Here is a 20,636-nt window from a genome sequence, read left to right as displayed (position 1 = left end):
CAGATGCAAGAAAGACAAGGAAGAAAATCATGTCCAGGATCACATGTTCTGGGTGGCAAACCTACAAAGGAGACAAAATGTACGGCCTCCAAACGCTCCCATGTCAAAGTGAGAGCCCTAATAGGGAAGGAGCAGGAGACTGAGACCTGGAATGAACGCATATGAGTAGACAAGCCTGATCATTGTGAAGGTCCAAGAGTCCCGGCCCCTCCCGGCTAGCAGAAACAGCCCTTTCTCCTTCCCCAGAAGAGAAGGACTTCTACTTGTCCTGAGACATTTAAGTGATCTCATCTGAAGTCTTATATGAGGACACTTGTGCTCCTCAAGATCTGCCCCGTTGGCCAGGGGAATGCCTTGATCCACACGGACCGCTGGTGATGGAAGATCAGGACGCTCCTAGCAGTGAGATGGATAGACAACCCGCTAGAATGTCGGATTCTCTCTCTCATTTTACCTAATTATACTTATGTACAGAGGAAGGGCCAATTTCCATGTTGCCCAGAGGAAGAAGGGACCTGTAGCAAGTTCAGGCTGCAGTGAAAGCTGTCCTGCCATGCAAGCCATATGACTCATCTGGTTTGAAAGTTCTAAAGGTGTCTGTGGGTAAGAATATTGCATATAACTTCTTAAAAGTCTCATTAGAAGAATCATAAAACAGATACTTAAAGATTTGGGAGTAAAGGCCATATCTTTTGTGGGAGAGAACAAGTCCCTACTTTGATAGCATGACAGTTTTCACAAATAAAAATTCAGTCCTCATCATGGAATACCAAATGACTATGAAATAGAGCTGCCCATCGTGAGCTGAGTGTTATCAGATCCACCAAGTCTAAGGCCACATGGGTATGACAGTAGTCCATTCCAAAATGGAAGGGGTACATTCAGGATTAGACTGAAGTCAGTCCAGAACACCTGAGTAAATTATATAGACAAGTGGCCCAGGTTCATTTCCCCTAACTCTGTTGTACCATTACCTTTCCTTTAATCTACATCTATGGCATCACTGGGGATTCCCTGTGGCCAACTGACAGAGGTAGGAAGGACTTGGATACGGTTCACAAATATGTAGGTGTAATATGTTGGTCCTAGCCAGGACTGAGCCACTACTGTACAAAAGCCCTCCTCGAGACTGCCCCAGAAGGCAAGTGGTTAAAAGAAATCTTCCCACTGGGCAGATTTAAGAGCAATACACTTGATTATCCATTTCATATTGAAGGAGAAGTAGCCTGAGGAAAGGATATATCCTGACTCCTGATCAGTGGGAAATGATTTGATAAGGTGATCAGTACTTACAAGGAACAAGGCACAGAGACATGAGACAAGAATGGCCAGCAGAAATGTATGTACATAGGCTAATGGGAGTGAACACAGTACATGCAGATCTTTTATCACATATTAAAACCTACTAGAGATCAACTATCTTGTACAAAGCTTTCAACAACCAAGTAGACAATGAATTGGTCAGCTGCTTATTGAGTCATCTAGTGCTTTTGTTTGCCATGGGGCCATGAAGCCATGGTGCCACGGATGGAAACTAAGCATGGATCAAAACCCATGGGTTCCCTCTCACTAAGGCGGATCTAGCTCCTGCTGCTACTGAATTCTCTACTTCCAGGATCAGAGAATGACGTGGAGCATTTGACACGGCCTCAGTCTTGGAAAGACCTACCAGTCAGCTAGTAGCAGGTCAGTTACATCAGATCCCTTAGTAAAATTAGTGATTCATACTTACCTTAAATGATACTCTGGAGACAGGTTTGCCTTCCTGCCCACAGTAACTCTGCAAACACTACCATCTAAGGACCTACAAAATGTCTGACCTACTCACAGATAAATGACATTTGCTCAGAGTAAAGGACTTATTTTACAGCAAAGGAAGTGTAATACCAGGCTCATGACTGTGTAGTTCACTAGTTTTAGTGTGTATTTCATCGCTCAGAAGCATCCACCTTGATAGAATGGTGGAACGGCCTGTAGAAGTCTCAGCTAAGGTGCCAGCAAAGGGACAATACCTTGTGGGCTTGGAGTATTGTCCTTCCTGGTGTAATTGATCAGATAGATACATAGATGATAGATAGATAGATAGATAGATAGATTGTCAACCCATATGAAATAGGATTAACTCTGTTTCACCACAAATCCAAGTGACTCACAGATACAATTGCAGAATTTGAGACTCTCATCTCCACAAACTTAGTCTCTGCTAGTTTAGAGGTCTTAGATCTCAGGGCAGGAACTCTTCTGCCATAAGTTTCACTGAACTGGGGGCTACAACTGCCATCTGGCCACTTTGGGCTCCCTATGTCAGTGAACCTACAGGCAACAAAAGGAGTTCCTATGCTGGAAGGCATGATCGATGATGATTCCCTTGAAGAATGAGGGCTACTGCTACACACAGGTGTGTCTATCTAGAACCCAGGGGATTCCCTGGGGCTTCTCTTGGTCTTCTCTTATTACTGAGTCTAATAATCTCTATTAATGGAAGTTGCATCAAGAATGATTAAATAAGACTAACAACTCAGGGCTGAAACCCCTCAGGGGTGAAGGTCTCTGTCACCACATGGGGCACGCAACTGAACCAGATCAAAATGTTTGTCAAAGGTAAGGAAAATCTAGAATGGGTGTTAAGGACACCGTGACTCACCAGTACATGTGCTGCCCTGGGATCAGCTGCAGCCGCAAAGGCTGTAGCTTGATTTGCTAACCTTCGTTAAGCCTTTAAAGGGATTGCAATGGTCCATTACCTTAAAGACCTGAACTTGTATTTTTTTCCTTATGGGAAAAGTAAGAACTTATTATCATATGGTTAATAAAGTCAGGATATCAGATCTGAGCAGCCCAAGAAAAGGATCATGACAGCCTCTCCTTCCTTCTTCTTTGGGCTGCGTGTGAAATGACAGCTACCATGTTGCCATCATCACTCACACCCTCAGACTCTGTCACAATGCTTACCATCATCAAGGGAAGAAGCAAGGTGTTTCTATGAAACCAGTCCAAACAGTATTTCATGGTAAAGCATAACTAGGGAAGCACAGATCAGGGGAGGGTGGATATGGGCAGCTGGGAGTAATTCAAGAGCCAGTTCTTGATTCCAACGTTGGTTCTAAGAACAGCAAGAAGAGCCTGCACATGCTGCCCTGAGGGTATAAACTGGCTCAAAGTCTGGAACGTTCTTGATGTGCAGTGGGGCAGATGCTTGCTCACCAAGTTTTCTCCAAGAAATGCAGTCACTGAGGGAAGAACAGACCTCTTGTTAACAAGATCAGCTGCCTTAGAACCAGGAGGCAGAATAAAGAAAATGAGAAGACCGTTGCACAGTTTGTTTGTGTTAAATAAGAACTCAAATGTTTTGTGTGGATATGCATATACACAGAGCCGCACCCCCCCCACACAGACATCAATGAATGCTTATATATATATATACATATATATATGTATATATATATACATATATATATGTATGTATATATGTATGTATGTATATATACACATATATTTATGTATGTGTATATATATACATATATATATGTATGTATGTGTGTGTGTATATATATATATATATATATATATATATATATATATATATCAGGTTGTTGAAATCTGAATTGAAGAAAAGGAAGGACAGACTAGAGCTTTGTTCAGCATTGGAATGTCTCCACTGATAAACCACTGGATTGAGATTCAGATAGCCATGGAAAGGACTGTACTTGGGACTCAGTAAAGACAATAAACCCAGAGTCCGGATTAATTCAGTCTATGTGACAAGTCAAGATTCAGTGACCTAAGCTGGGTGTCTATAAAGGATCTCCCTACACAGCACCCCCACAGTTTCTGCTTAGGTAGTAGGTTAGTTTTGTATTCAAAATACAAAGATGTGTGATGAGCTATGGGAGGACTCAATAAATACTTATGGAATGAAGAGTAGTTGCTACAAGATTTTAGGGCAATGCTAGAAAATACCTCTGAATTTATAAAGGTTCAAACAAACAACATTATCAGGTTATTAGTTTCTAGTAATTGTAAAACTAATTATTTGGAAAAGATGACTTAAATGGTGTGTTAACAGTACATTGTTAGGGGTCTCCAGAGAAACAAAACCAATAGGATGTGTGTGTGTGTGTGTGTGCGCGCGCGTGAGAGAGAGAGAGACAGAGATAGAGAGAGAGAGAGGAGATAATTCTTTTAAGGAATTGGCTCACACAACTGTGGAGATAGAAGTTCAAAATCTGCGGGGTAGGCTGGCAGGGTAGAGACCCAAGGGAGAATTGCAATTTGAGTCCAAGGGCAGTATGTTGGCAAAATTTCTTTTTTTATCAGAGGGTATATGTCCTTTTTATTTTTAAGGCCTTCAACTGATTGGACGAGGCCCACCCCCACTAGGGAGAGTAGTATGCTTTACTCAAAGCCTATTAATTTAAATGTTAATCTTATCCAAAATACCTTCGTGAAAACATCTAGAACAATGTTTGACCAAATATATGGATTCTGTGACCTAGACAAGTGGACACATGAAATTAACAATCACCAATAATAAGTGAATATTCAAGCATATTTAATTGGATTATAGTTATTTCTTTTCATTGAGACAATGAATGTATTTGTTGAGTTCGCAAGACAAATGTTTTGACTTGGTTGTTAAAGAGCACATTTAATATACATAAATGTAATTTGTTCTCTGTGAACTCCAAAGCAGCATCTGGCCCTAAGTGTGGTCAGTTAACACTTAAAGTTTTGTGGTATGGTGGGTTTAGAAGGTGGCCGATTTGTCTTGTTTTCATAGGACTGTCTCAGTTTGGGTGCTAAAATTCCACTCCCTCAGAGACTCCTCAGGACACCAGTCACCATAGGGTGCTGTGCTTAAAACTTCTTTACTTCCCAAAAGGAACAAGGATTTAGGGGTGGCTTGTGCTGGCCACATAAAATAATTTACATTTAAACATGTGTGAATTACTTTAGCATGCTTCCTCCTTGAGAAGAATCCTAAAACAAGCAAAGAGGACCAGCAATGGGACATTGCCCTGGGTGACTTTATCATGTGCTGTGGCTAACTGGGGACTTCACCAAGGACAATCTTGGTGAGTTCTCATCCAAAACAGGATTTAAGCTCACTGTTTGTTTCTGTGGCTCTAAGAAAAGATGGCTGTCCTAGTAGTGAGCACTAAATCAGGTCCATGATTGGTTCTGCCCTCGTCTAGGTCATAGGAGCACCCGTGACAACACAGGAGTGGGTTTACCAGGTGGCCAGAGCCTTCCCGCACAGCCACACCATTCCACCTTGGCAAAGATACACTCTGTCACCCGCACACGATATTTGATTGCTTCCTGGATCCACAGGCTTGAATGGTATGTAGAAAAATGTTCAAGATTCTAGAAATTGTTGTGGGCTATAGGCTAGAGTCATGGAGTTCGTGAATTTAGGGAAAGTAGTTGACAGGGGAGATGGAAGGACGCTGGCTCCTCATTGATCTCCCTCTTCCAAGTACCCTGCACAACTTCCCTTTTATTTACTTACTTTGCATTCTGGGTGTACACACCAAGTTTTGCTTAATGAAAATATTCTCTATATTGCTAGGGTGTTTGAAAAGACCAAAAATATGAGATTCAGAGTATTTATAACATTTACCCATACAGATATGAGTATGAATATTTTAAACCATTTGAGGGCTGAAATGACCCCATTATGCAATATCTTATACATATAAACATTTTTTTCTTTCATTTCTAAATACAGCATTCCTCCCCTCTCTTTTTTACACTTTAAGGCTGAGAACTTGGTCAGATTCCAGCTCTGCTGTTTTCTAGCTTTGTGACTGTGACAAGTAGATTTAAGCTACTTGAGCCTCTGTTTCCAGGTGTATAACATGAGTGTAAAAATCCTGACGTTCTGAGTTCTGGGAGGATGAAAGGAAGTAATGTACATAAAGTGCCTGGCATGTAGTTGCTTGATAAATGGTAGCTAGTGTTCTACTAAACTGACCATGAAGCTTCACAATGGAGCCCTTGCGTACCTCTCCAGTCTAGTTTCTCACGGCCCCCTTATAGTGCACCCCATTCTGGATTGACTATCTCTACAAGTTCTGCCAGGAACGTAACAGACTTCCAGGACAAAGAAATTAAGGAGTTTTGTGAGCTTTTTACCATGTGTCTAGGAAGGGTGGCCACGGACGCTCGAAGTACGAATTTATAATGCCATTCTGCACAAAAATCTCTTTGCTTTGAATACACTATTCTCATCTGCCTGTGGTCCCATTTCTCACCTTCTTCAGCAGACAAATTGCTAGTGTTCCCCCAAGCTTCAATTTAGGAGTTACCTCCTTATCCCATACTCCTCCCATCGAGACTAGGGGCCCCTCCCCTGCATCCTACCACAGAACCCATGGGAAGTCACTGCAAATGCATGCTTTCACATTTTACCCCTCACAAGACCAATTTAGCAAACACATTTCATGGCGTCTGTATGACCACAGGCTATTCTAAGAGGCTCTCCCTACTCACAACCCCTGGATGGCCATGTTTGCATGGTGTGACCCTCCAGGCCACTCCACTGACCCCTCCAGTTGAAACCTGAATCGTTAAGAGCCCCTGACCCAAGGTCTGTGCTATGAATTATGATTCATGACTTGTCACGTACGGCAGTGGATTCAGTCCTATTTGTACATCAGCATCACCAGTGGAACTTTACATTACATCTCTAAAGATTCTGATTCAGTGGGCCTAGGGTGGATCCATGCACTGGTACTTTTTTTAAGCCCTTTAGGTGGTTCTGAGAAGCGTCCAGGACAAAAGACTCTCTGGGCTAGCATAGAAAGAAGAGCTGGTCTAATTAGATTCTATTGCAAATTTGAACGAAGAAAAATGGAATGAACTTTATAATGAGCAGTGCAATGGAAAGTGACAGAATTTAATTGGACTGAACAGGGTTATGCAGTGTCAAAGGGACTTGTCATCTGAAGTTACCAAGGAGCAGAGCACATGTGGATAGTGAAGAAGTTGGTCGTTACAGAGGAGAGCAGAGCTGATATGCAGAGAGAAGCCGGCACCACAAGAGAACGAAAGACAAAGACAGAGACGGAATATCACAGGGAACAACAGGAGTAGACAAAGAGGTGGAACAGAGGTGGAGAAAGAGAGAGGACTGGGAGAGACAAACGGACAGAGAGAGCGTGTGTGAGTGAGAGAGAAGCCCCTTTCAGAATGGCTGCCATCAGCTTACTCCCCCAAACTAGAAACCTCTGTGGATTTCTCACTCATCGACATCCAATCTCTGCCTCAAAAACAATCTCTGAAGTGGCTTTCTCCCTTCTCATCCTGTTGCCACTGCCTTATTCCCAGCCCTCATGAACATTTGCTGAGACTACGGCAAACCCCTCAACCTGGCCTCTCTCCCTCTAAAACCCACCCACCTGGGTCTATTCTCAACACTATGGCTATTCACCCCACCTCTTCCTCTCTGTATGAAACCACAGGCCTTCCTGATCTGGCCAACCTGCCTTGCCACCTCTACGAGGACCACCCCGCCCCGAAGATCTCATACCCCTTCCGAGCAGATCAGCCCCTCGTCTTTGTACATGCGGTTCCCTCTTTTGTCTGTAGCAATCTCACACTCGGCCTTCAAAACCTAGCTCAAAAATCACCTCCCTGGTGCCTTTTCACCTCCTTCAGACATGGTTAGCTTATTACAAAGCTCCTACCTTCCCCATTAGACCGTGAGCTCTTTGAAGACAAGGACTCTTTCCCACTGATCTCAGAGGCACTCAGTGGGTGTGTTGTCAGTGAATTTGAGGAGTGGCGTGTAATGGGTGAGCAACAGCTACAGAACCGGGGCGTCCCGGGCAGGTGGGCCAGCCCTGGGTAGGTCTCTGCATCCCCACACTCTGCTCCCAGATTGTCAGTGTCTTGTCTTCGGCCACATTTATATCCACAGATCCTCTAAAGGCTCCAATCAGGTTGTTCCCAAAGCTCCATGGAAACCTCAGCAGAGGCTTCTGGAGGTGATGGTTGTGGGCTGCAAAGACGACAGATGGGCTGAAGCAGCCACTCGTCCATGTAGGTATTTGGACTGCCCAGATGCACATAAGAACAATCTCCTTCCTTTTTATTTGGAATCCTAAGAAAATGCCTAGATATGAAAACTTAATTTTGAAAAGGGAGAAGACAGAAATGTGAATTAACTTATTCTCCATGACCTGAACCACTTACAGCCTCCAACAAAGCTTGCGGGGGGAAATTCTGAGTACAATCGATGTTGAAACTATCCTCCTGATGCAGAAATGAATATACATAGAGCAATTTCTGACCAGCAATTTTTGTATAAATATGTAAAATCTATTTTGCATATTTTGTCCCTGTTGACAGTGATGACCAATGGAACAAGATTTTCGCTCGCTAGAGGAAATGCAGTAGCATGCATCAGGAAAATTAACTTGGAAATTTCTAGTGGATAAGCATGATTTTGGGGCCTAGCGAATGTCAATTCGAGAACTCTCATGAGTCCTAGTTCTTCCACTGACTGAAAAAAAAACCTCAAAATCTTGAATTATGTGCTAAACATTTTCATTTTGCTCATAACTCCCTTGAGTCGCTTGGCATTTAATGGAAAATGAGTAGGAAGGGGAAGATCTCTGCCAGCTGAAAGGACAGAGGCTAGTCTGGGCAGAGTGTTTTGTAGGGTGCAGATCTGAGTGTAAACCAACTATTTTAAAAGCCTTTGTTCTTGTATGCTAGCAAATGACCTCTCCAGAAGGGTGAGGAGATGCCAGAGGTACATATTTACCATCTGGAGTGAACCACGCAATTCATCTAGAAACCTGCACCACCATGAACTTGAAATTAATCACAGTGATGAACAAGGAGAACATGCTGGGTCAAAAAGGTCAGTTTCATGTGATAAGAAAGGAACACGTGGCCTAGCTGGCAATGTGCTGACATTCATTACCTTCAGGAAAACTCTACACAGCCTCTCCCTCTGGAGAGGACTCCTGGGAAAGAAAAGGGCTCCCTCTGAAGCCATAAAAATGAGAACCCCTTCAAAGCCATTGGCTTTTGATGGTGTCCAGAATCACAATGATCAGGGGCACCTGGGTGGCTCAGTTGGTTGAGCATCTGACTTCAGCTCAGGTCATGATCTCCTGGTTTGTGGGTTCGAGCCCCGTGTCTGGCTCTGTGCTGACAGCTCAGAGCCTGGAGCCTGCTTCGGATTCTGTTTCCCTCTCTCTTTGCCTCTCTCTCTCTCAAAAATAAATAAATATTTTTTTAAAAAATTTAAAAAAGAATCATGATGATCATAACTCCATCCGATGTTGCTCTTTTTTGCCCTGAAAGGGAAAACATCTCTCCATCCACGCCTATGAGGTTTCCTGTGTTTGCTCAAATCATGTCAGAAATAGAACATGTAGTTAGTAATCAAGCACCAGTTGGAGCTGTTTACTACTGAAAGCATGGTTTTAATTTTGAAACTCTCACTCCATTGTTCTTTAGCACTGTGAAGGGCTTAGAACTCAACTAACTACATCTCCCACTTTGGCTTGGGAAACCAAGAACAGATCTGGCTTCAACTCCAAGCAGGCTAGAGCCAATTTTGTTGGGTTTTGGTTGCTGCTGTTACTTGTTTTTGAAAGAGATGTGGACAGAAAAGAGCAGCCACGGGGATGGTGTTTGAAGTCTGCTTTTGATGTTTGGGGAAATAGGCACCTATCGCTATAAAAGGCATTTCCTTCCAAATGTCAAAGAATTCTTCACTGTTTCAACTTAGCTCTCGAAACTGAAATGTTTGGGGAGTCGAAATCTGTTAAGCAATCAGAATTCAGTGGGTAAGAGAAGAAATGAAGTCATCCAACAGAATTCCTTGCTTAATGAGACTATAATCCATAGTTTTCTCTTGAAGCGATGCAGCCTGGAAATCGGTTTTGTGGATGAGTCTAAGTTCTTGTACTTTTCTGTTTCTATGTCTTAGAAACCCTCATTCCCAAATTTTACTCTCATGTCCCTGAAGGTGACTTTTGAATCTGTGTGCGCCGAGGAAATGACATCAAACAGAGATGGGTTAAAATCACCACTTTGCCCCTCAACTGCTGTTTGACTTTGCCTAAGTTACTTGGATCCTCTCACTCTCTGTCTCCTCATCTATAATATGCAGATAGTGATAACTATCTTGCAGGGATTATTTTAAGACCAAATGAGATAATGCTATGTTCCCTATTTGGATAATATACACAACTACTTTAAAGTAAAATGATTATGTAAAATTCACTGTTTACTTAAATTATTTTTATCATAATGTTACTTAAGTGTGCACATATAAAACTAGACAAAAATTCGTTAAGACATACACCCACCCCTACTTTCCAACACGTACAACACAAATTTTTAAAGTCAAATTAAAATGAAAATATAATCTGTAAAATTCAAATAAACAACATAAATTCAATAGAATGGATGTTTCACTGAAATTAAATGCATTGACAATGTGAATTTGACATAGTTATGCAAAGGTCCGTTTGGGTTCAGTGAGGCTAACAATATCCAGTTCCGTGGCATAAGTGTCCCAGGAGCTCAGCTCCTAGAGAGCTCTCTTGGCCCGTTTGCCATGACATGATGGGTTGTAGGGCCCTTGTCCATCTTTGTCTGAGACGATTGCTTGGGCTAAAGAGTGGTCTCATTTACCCAGCTACCTACAATCCCAGACAGGGTCACAGGGGACCCTAACGGGCCAAGTTCAGCCAGAGGGAGCTTTCATTTTGTTGCTCAGCTGTGAACAGTCTCATAGATACCCATTCTTGAGTGGGGTTAAGAAACCCACTGAAAAGTCTTCAACAGAGGGGCCATATGTTAACTTTATCTTTTAGGAGATTCACTCTGGCAAAAGTTTTGAGGACGGGTTGGAGTGGCTGAGAACGAAGTTAGGGGAGGACAACTGGGCCATAGAAATCCTCCAAATTCATGAGCTTGACATTCAAAACACCACAACGCTCACTGCTCGCTGGCTTTATCTTCTACTTGCTAATATGGAGCTTTAGCTTCTGCTGATGCGCCTTGCTTTACCTTGCCCGAACACAGTGTTTTCTTGTCTATTCACCTTATACTGACACCTTTCTCTTCACTTATGATGTCTTTTCCAAGCCCTTCTCAAAAATCTCAGGGCACCTGGGTGGCTCAGTTGGTTAAGCGTCTGACTCTTGATCTCAGTTCAGGTCTTGATCTCAGGGTTGTGAGTTCAAGCTCCACATTGGGCTCCATGCTGGGTGTGACGCTTACTTAAAAAAAAAAAAAAAATCCCAACCACCATTTAGGGTTTATCTCCACCCAGCCTTCCTTGGTTTGTTCAAATTACCTGATACAAGTCGCAAATTACCTGTTTTGAGGTATTTTTGTTCAATGTTAACATTTGTCTCTTCCAGCAATTGGGATCAAATTTGATGGCAGGGACATGTCTTGACCAAGTTGACTTTCCACCTGGTTTTAACTTAATGCAGCTCATTGTTTCTGCTGGTTCTCAGTAATTTACTGAATTAATAGATGAATAAATAAACCACCCGCTGACTTATCTTACAGACACCTGTATTCAGGTATAAGGAAATTATTTAGTAACAGCTTAAAATGTATTCAAACTGGATGTTTTACATCAAGTTCATAATGAAACATGAGAGTTCAAGATATACAAGCTTGTCAGAGATCTGTAAATGAGATTTATTTAATGAGTTATTATGCAAAAGAACATACAGAGGAATGAAAAGCCCCAGAAAATGAGTGATGTAGAAACATGCTTGGAAGAATAACAGTTTACTGATTTATGAGAAAAGTAAAAATAGAAGTGAACAGTGAAAAGTCTGAAATAATCTTTTCCCCATATGTTTTGTTTCATGTTTGTTTTGCTTCTGACTGTGAAAAAAAACAAAGTTGCAGATAAAAGATAGCACTTTTAGCTGGTAGGAGCAGGGTACCAGTTAGCAACATATTGAAACTGTATAAAGCAGTAAGTTAAAAAAGATTATGGGGCGCCTGGGTGGCGCAGTCGGTTAAGCGTCCGACTTCAGCCAGGTCACGATCTCGCGGTCCGTGAGTTCGAGCCCCGCGTCAGGCTCTGGGCTGATGGCTCAGAGCCTGGAGCCTGTTTCCGATTCTGTGTCTCCCTCTCTCTCTGCCCCTCCCCCATTCATGCTCTGTCTCTCTCTGTCCCAAAAAATAAATAAACGTTGAAAAAAAATAAAATAAAATAAAATAAAAAAGATTAGAAATCTGGGACCTACAGACAAGGGTGGAACCATCCTTTAAACTGTAAGTTTAAAAAAAGTTAAAAAGGAGGTGCACCTGGATGGCTCAGTCAGTTAGGTGTCTGACTTCGGCTCAGGTCGTGATGTCATGGTTCATGGGTTCGATCTCACGTCAGGCTCTGTGCTGACAGCTCGGAGCCTGGAGCCTGCTTGGGATTCTGTGTCTGCCTCTCTCTCCACCCCTCCTCCACTTGCACTCTATCTCTCAAAAATGAATAAATTAAAAAAAAATTTTTTTTAAGTTAAAAAAGAGCCATGTTGTGATGAAAAGAGCTGTTTAAAACATTATTTTTTTTTGAATTTTTGTCCTATCTTGTATCAAATTTTCAAAGTAGAGGAAAAAGTAATTGACTTAGTTTGGTAATTTTTAAAATAGAATAGTTAGTACTGATGAGATCATAATCCAAATGCTCCCTGATGCAGCTGTTGTCACTGGGGAGAAACCTCACCAACTGTTCATCATGTTTATTTTCTTACACCTATTCAGGTACCTTTCAAAAACAAGGCATTTAGTAAGTGTTTGGTGAATGAGTGACACATGAATAATTAACAACGTGCAAAGAAGTCACCTGGTGACCGCTCTTTATTCTCACAGGAACAGTCTTCATAGGCCCATGCTTGAAAATGCAATTTTTTAAGGGACAGAAAACGGCATGGCATCTTAGATTGTCTTAATCTTGGTTCTAGACCCCTGGCACAAATATGTCCCCAGTTCTGGTCTCTATCTGCATTCCTCTGACCTGGAATTCTCAGTCTTCTCGTGGCCTCTCTGGCTGGGCTGTGGGATTTGCACCACCAGCTCCAGCTCTGACACCCAGCTATAATTTGCCTCTCGTTTGTCAATAGATTAAAATATTAGATTGGCGTGGGGGGAAAACGTAGTTCATGTAAAGTCAATACCTCGTTCTACTCACATCATTCACTGTGGCATTTCTTCCCCTTGCTATAGAACTTGAGTTTACCGGTCTTTAACTTTCAGAACTCAACCTTTTTCCCTTTTATTATACAACCATTTCATGTTGGCTCTTTTCCCAGTGTGCTGGCACTTCCTCAGTCCTCCATGAAATGTTAAAGAGTAACAGATGTAACCCTGCAAAACGTCAACCAATTCAGCGAGTTCACTGTGAAGTAAGTCACACTCCTTGTAACTTTGAATACAGCTTCTTTAAAAACAATCTACTGTCTGTTTGCCATTCTCTTTCTGGGTTCTCTGTCCTTATTTCTAGTCCATAGTGTGGTACTATATTGATTACCAATCAGGCAATAACTGGCTGCTTCTGATAGAAATTCAACTCCCAAGTTGCTTAAGGAAAAAAAAAAAAAAAAAAAGGATCTAGGTGTCCGAGGCTAACTGGGAGGTCCAGGGGTCCAGGGCTATGGATACAACTAGAACCAGGGACACATGTTGTCTTTATTCAGTAACATCTTCCATAGATAGAAGAGGCCACTGAAAGTGGCTTACATGGTCCTTACCAGTCAGCATCCCAAAGAGAGAGCCAGAGAGATTGAGTACCCTGACTGGGGTCCCACCATGGGCCCAAGAGCCTGGGTCACAATGAGGAATAAAACATTGCTGGATGGAGACTTCTATGTTCTTCACAACAAAGCCCAAAGTGAAATCGGAATCTGGCAGCCATTCTGGATAGTTCTAGTCTCCCACCCTCAAATATTACAAAAAATCTACTTTGAGAATCTGAATTACCTATACAGCTGAGCTTAAAACGAAATATACCTAGGAACAAGGTAGACTCTCCAATTAGTATAAAAACCAAAGTCTCAGGGTGAGAAACCACGCATTTCAGCTGTGCTTTTGAATAAACTCAATCAGGTGAATAAGCAAGGCTGAAACAATAGCCCTTTCTGAGCCAGAGTTTACACAACACAGTTCACAGCAAAGGTGATAAACCCTCCAGAGAGGAGGACTCTCCAGGACTTTTCCTCTGTGTTGGCCTTGGCTTGTCAAGGTATTCTCTGTAGTAACCTGACCTTGAGTTTTGCGCAGGCATCATTTACAAGAGTTAATTACCTTCCACCAGACAACATTTACTCTATTGGCTATCTCCAAAGAAAAGAGCAGCACTGTATTGGAACCTTCCATTTAAGGAATCAAGTAGGGCATGGGTGCAGCCAACTAACACAGATTTGGTGCTCGGTCAGTATTGCTAGAGGAGACAACGATGTCAGTGTAGTTCTTAATACTTGGCCATTTGCCTTAAATAGAGTGTTAGGTTCCCTATCTAAGTATTCTGCCCTTTGCTGGGAAGATGAGTTGACTGGATGACTAATTGTTTTTTTTTTCCCCTTTGCCAACCACTGTATGTGATCCATTGTTATCATCATTAAGCAACATCCAGTGGCTTTCTCTGGGAATGGCATACAAAGTTAGAAATACACGGGGAATACAGACTTCCCCTATGATGTCAGCTTTTATTTTAGTTTAAACATTTTGAAAGGATGTCCCAAGTAAGCCAGACATCTTGTTTACAATGGGGCAGTATTTTAGAGTGTGGGCAAGAGGACAATGCGCTTCTGGTCCAAGTTACCACTATGCAATCACGTCAAGTTTCACGTTACATCTGATACGACCACACATGACCAGCTTTTCCACCCCGAGAGAATCTGCAGATTGAATGTGGCTGAAAAGGGAGTTTGAAAGGATAGCTTTTCAGTACATTACCACGGATGTCAGGATTTGAGAATGGATGTTATTTTGTGTAATGAATGATTATTAATCATTTATATCATAACAACATTTGTTAAAGATGAATACTTCTCTTGTGATTTCCTTGCAAATTTTTCTACTCCCTGTAGCAAATAAGGTAGTGAATGCAGAGACCTTGCCTTTATATAAAAAGTGAATTGGGTTATTAGAGAACGTTCTCTGAAAAAAGCAGCCAACCAGCCAATAAGCAGTAGTGGCTCTAGAATTTCCAAAAAGAGAGGATTTAAAAGTGGCCACTTATCTGGAGGGGACAGTGAGAGGACTTGTCTTGAAGGTGCATTTGTATAACAAGTACACCACCTTTACTCTGATGATATATCTTGGGGAGTGCTATGGAAAGTGTTATGGAAAGGCAAGAGATCCTTGATACCTTGGCATTACCACTCTGTGTAAACTTGACAACCCTAAATAAATACAGTGCAAAGAAAGGTTTTATCTCAATTGACCAAATTCCTGGCTCAGATCTCACCTAGATATGAATCTAACAATGTCACCATTCAGGTATTCGAGTTAAGCAAAACCAGGAATAAATCTCTGTAATCGTTTGACCTAAGTATTATTGTTCACATTCCCCTCTCCTTCCCCCTACATCCATCCTGCTGTAAAGTACTGTCCCATACCCTCGCCAGAGCCACAGAGCAAGTTCGTGGGGCCTAGTTTATTAATTCTGTAAACACCATGATATTTCAGGGTCAAGGCCATTACACAATCCCGAATGAGAAAAGCCTAGAGAATAACATTCATCTGTTTTACATGTGAAGGAAACTCAGAAGCCTTCATTTTTTATCTCCCTGCCAGTTGGCTTCCCTGTGAGAAGAGTACCCTCTGGTGCTCAGTTAAGGTTCTAGCCTTCAAACTAAGGAAAAGAAAACCTTTACAACTTGACCAATATAGACAGCTTTATGTGATAGGACTGGCTGTCCTTAAAATAGCACTTTTCCATTAAAAACTGTGTTGTTAGTTTTGTGTTAGATTTTCCCCCTTTGCTCTAATAGAGTATAAAACTAAGCAGGAACTTGGTAGTCCACACAGAAGGATCGACCCAGGCAGTAGCCGAAAAGGTAAGACATGCATTTATTGCCCCCTCATCAGCAACGATTTGAGAAGTCGAACAATTCTTCAGAGAAAGAAGATAGCAATTCTTCACTTTTTACAAAATTTTTTCAAATGTTTATTTTTTTGAGACAGAGAAAGACAGCGTGAGTCGGGGAGGGGCAGAGAGAGGGAGACAAAGAATCTGAAGCAGGCTCCAGGCTCTAAGCTGTCAGCACACAGCCCGACGCGGGGCTCAAACCCACGAACCGTGACATCATGACCTGAGCCGGTCAGGCACTTAACTGATAAGCAACCCCAGAGCCCCAGCAATTCTTCATTTTTGACTGCACAGTCCTTGATAATTTCTATATATGTAAGAAAGAATGATTCACCCTTCCAATGACATTTTTTTCACAAATCATTTATTTGTTACAGGTGGTTATTTGCTTTGGGGATTTTTTTTTTTTTTCTTGTAGCAAGGATTTCCAAGCTGGTGAAGATCTTATAGAGGCTTTTTCCGTAGAGATGAGTAATAAAAACCCTCAGAGTTTCCAGACAGGAATACTAGTATGAAATGTGGGTGATAAAACTGAACATGAGCCTATTGTTCCAACCAGTTAAGTCTGCGTTGGGTTGCCTCATCCTTTTAAGAAGATCAAACTGATGAAATGAGGAGAGAAAACGAAGTAGTTGTTGTGGTTTACGGCTTCCAAAATATTTGCATTCATCCTGTCTTGGTATATAGAGTAATGTCTGCCTTGGTTCTCCTCTGTTTCCCCCTTCTCTTTCTCTTCTTTTTTGGGGGAGGTCATGGAGCTAGTGTGTACCATGGTTAGAGCTAGGAAACACAGCTTTATTTTTATTTTATTTTTTGTTTATTTATTTATTTTACTTGAAAGAGAGAAGGGGGGAGAGATGGATAGAGAAAGAGAGAGAGAGAGACTCTTAGGCTCTAAGCTCAGTGTGGAGCCAGACGCAGGGCTTGATCTCATGACCCTGGGGTCATGACCTGAGCCGAAATCGAGAGTTGGATGCTCAATGGACTGAGCCACCCAGGCTCCCCGGAAATACTGCTTTAGAACAGAGAAAGTGCACCAGTAACATTCATGTCTACAGATCTGCATTATCTGTTTGGAACAGTGTAAGTCTACACTGTGCTTTGTGAGATATACATAGAGAGGTATACATTTTAAAAATTATGCCAAAATTGAGATTCCATTTTCCCTAAAAGTCTTGATTTGCAGCTCCTCCTGAAAGATTTTCCAGAGAAAAAAGATTTTCAGGTGCCTGTTAGAAAGGTTCTCCACAAGTCCATTAACTACCTGTTCCAGGAGGCCTTTGAATTTACAACACTGAATTTAGGGCCATTCTTCATTGGATAACCTTCTGCTAATAGACAGACTACACAGCGCTGATATTGAACTTCAGAGGGGTTCTATCCAAAACCCTATCAGCTCCAATCTTGCTTACCTACTTTGCTCCTTCAAACTATGAAATTAAATTTCATTTTGTCCCTTCCCACTCTTTTTATTCCACAGTAGCCCAGTAGAACAATGTTTGTAGCTCAGAGATGCTGCACCTTGTAACATCCCCACCCACTTTTCCTCACAGTGATTCCAACATGGGAGAATCTGGGTCACAGGTATAGACGTACTGTGACTACTCAGAAGGGAGATACTGAAGTTCCCACCTAGGGAACCTTAAATGTCCCGCAAAGCAGCTTAGCATTAGAAAAAAGCGTCCCTTTCTCTCATTGGATGAGGCCCTGCATAGAGGCTCATGTCCTGGGAACTGGAGCAGTTCAGACTTCAGTCCTCACTCATCCTCCCAACGGGCTCCCTTGTGCAATGAACAAACCGAACAACTGTTCCTAAATGTCCTGGTACCAATTAACCTTGTTTATCATGACTTGCCCAAAGCATCTTTTGTTCAGGTTATTTTCCTCACTCTCTGGAAGGCTGCCAGTCTTACCTTCTTTAGGCAGGTAGAACATCTTGCCCTTTCCCCTGACCGAATACAATTCTTTAATTCTTCACTCTTTCTGTTAACCACATCTCCGTATTTTCGGACTTCTTCGGTTCATTTTAGCCTTTAACTTTTCTGAATTCCTGTGACATTTGTGCTTAGTATTGTAGGTCAACTGAGCACTTATAGTTTCATATCCTTATTTTGTCTTCTCTGCCAATGTGATGTATCTTCAAGAAGATTCTGACCTAGAATCATTCTCATTGTGATAAGCACACCGTAGCAGTTCAGTAAATATTTCATACTGAATTGAATGGATTTCCAAACAAGTATATAGCTCTGGCACTTAAAAGAGCATCTGGGGACTTCTGCTTTGAACATGATGGATTGAACAGGGATTAGGGTTGCCAGATAAAATCCAAGAAGACCCATTAAATTTGAATTTCAGGCATACTTATACTATAACTATGGGTCATACATATACTAAACAAGTACTTGCTGTTGATTTGACATTCAGATTTAACTGAGAGTCTTGTTTTATTAAATCTGGCAGCCCTTCCAGGGGTCGGTTTATCCTCCTCCCTTAACAGAAAAAGAAAAAATACACATACGAAACAATGGGTTTTCAGGCATTGGCAAACAGAAGCAGTGCAAGAGAATGATCTCTGGAAGAAGCGAAGAAATGAGACATCTTTCTGCTCCATCTTATTTTCTGGAGAACGTTTCCAGGACGCAACACAGAAAGCGGGAACTCAAACAGACCCTGGCAGTCTCCCAAGATGAGAAGACAGAGTTGAGAATTTGGGGAGACCAAGATGGCCAAAATTCACAGGGCAGAGCACCAGATAGGAGACTGCTGAACACTCCCCTTGATTCTTCAGTTACTGATCAGTGCATGTGTGTGAGGGAACTACCCACAGTTAGGGGAATAAAACCACTCGAGAGGAGTGGGGGGAACAACTTAGCTCACGCAGCGCTTAGTACATGCTGTCAACAGGCAGAGCGGGGAAATTGTCAAATTGAGTAAAAAAGCAAGACCAATTATTTGCTACCAATGGGAAGCCCACTTCGAATATAAAATAAATACGTTAAAATATCTGGAAATGAATATACCATTCTGACATGAATCAAAGAAAACTGAAGTGGATATATAAATATAAAATGAAGTCGACTTCAGAGCAAAAAATATTTATCCCAGATAAAAAGGGTCATTTCATAATCATGAAGGGAAAAATCATCAATTGGGCAAGAGAATCCTAAATGTTTATGCACCTAAACATAAAGCCTCAGAATACATGAAACAAAATGTGACAGAACTGGAGGAAAATGCAGAATTATGGCTGAAGATTTCGACACTCCTCTGATAATAATAACTGAAGAAATAGGCTGAAAATCTGGAGTGAAATACAAGAGTTGAATACCACTATCAACCAACTTTACCTAATTGATATTGACAGAACACTCCTCCCAACAGCTACAGAGAACACATTCTTTTAATTGAACCCTAAACATTGACCAAGATAGGCCATATTATGTCACTAAAAAAAAGAATCAATAAATTTAAAATAACTCAAGTTAAAAAAATTCCCTAGCCACAATGGAATTAAGTTAAAATAAATAATAAAAAGATATCTAGAAAAGTCTCCAAATATTTGGAAACTAAATGACACAGATCTAAAGCAAAACAAAACAAATGCATACATCATAGAAGAAATCACAGGGAAATTAGAAAGTATTTTGAACAAAATGACTGAGAATTAAACTATAATATATCAAAGTTTGTGGGATACAGCTAAAGCAATGGGAAAGGGGAAACATATATGTTTATCTTAGAAAAATCAATGACCTAAGCTTCTACCTTAAGACACATGAAAAAGAAAAGCAAATTGAAACCAAAGTTAGCAGAAGGAAATAATAAAGGCAAGAGCAGAAATCAATGAAGCAGACAGCAGAAAAGCAATATAGAGAATCAATGAAACCTAAAGCTTGTTTTTTCAGATCAATAAAATTGATAAACTTCTAGTCAGATTGTCCTGGAAAAAAGAAAAGATACAAATTACCAGTATCAGGATTGAGAGAGGTGACATTACTATAGATCATAATTAAAATAATAAGAAGAGAATATTTTTAACAACTTTATGCCTACAAATATAACAGATGAACAAATTCTTTAAATGATACAAACTAGGTATCTAGAACAGTTTTATGTCTAATACAGAAATTGAGAGAGTAGATCCTAAAAGTCCTCATTGCAAGAAAAAAAAATTGTAACTATTCATGGGGATGAATCTTAACCAAACTTATTGTGATGATCATTTAGCAATATACACAAATATCAAATCATTATGTTGTACACCTGAAACTAATATAATGCTATATGCCAGCTATACCTCAATAAGAAAAAAAGAAATTAAACTTGTGGAGTAAAAATTTTCCACTAAGAAAATTCCAGGGAGACATAGTTTTATTGGTGAATTCTTTCAAATTTTAGTAAGAAATAGGGGACACCTGGGTGGTTCAGTTGGTTAAGTATCCAACTTCAGCTCAGGTCATGATCTATGGTTCAAATTTAAGGAAGAAATAATACAAACTCTACATAATCTCTTCTAGAAAATTGAAGAGGAGGAAACACTTCTTAACCTATT

General features: G+C 41.1%; 1 protein-coding gene across 5 annotated transcripts in view; it reads left to right on the top strand.

Moving 5' to 3' along the window:
- Window positions 1–5,236: 5,236 nt before the first annotated feature.
- Window positions 5,237–20,636, top strand: part of STAT4 (signal transducer and activator of transcription 4) — a 113,653-nt gene continuing 98,253 nt past the window's right edge. For 3 of the 5 annotated variants that reach the window (XM_086719169.1, XM_086719170.1, XM_086719164.1), the window contains exons 1-2: window positions 5,237–5,343; window positions 13,305–13,397. The gene's annotated coding sequence lies outside the window, so the exon portion shown is untranslated. Of the gene's footprint in view, window positions 5,344–8,724; window positions 8,873–13,304; window positions 13,398–20,636 lie in introns of all 5 variants that reach the window. The other 2 variants (XM_086719166.1, XM_025931404.2) reach the window with 2 other exon arrangements.

Source organism: Puma concolor, chromosome C1 (genome assembly GCF_028749965.1).
Source record: "Puma concolor isolate L17-30 chromosome C1, mPumCon1.1.hap2, whole genome shotgun sequence".
NCBI classification, from domain to species: Eukaryota; Metazoa; Chordata; class Mammalia; order Carnivora; family Felidae; genus Puma; species Puma concolor.
This window is presented reverse-complemented; position numbering and strand designations above follow the sequence as displayed.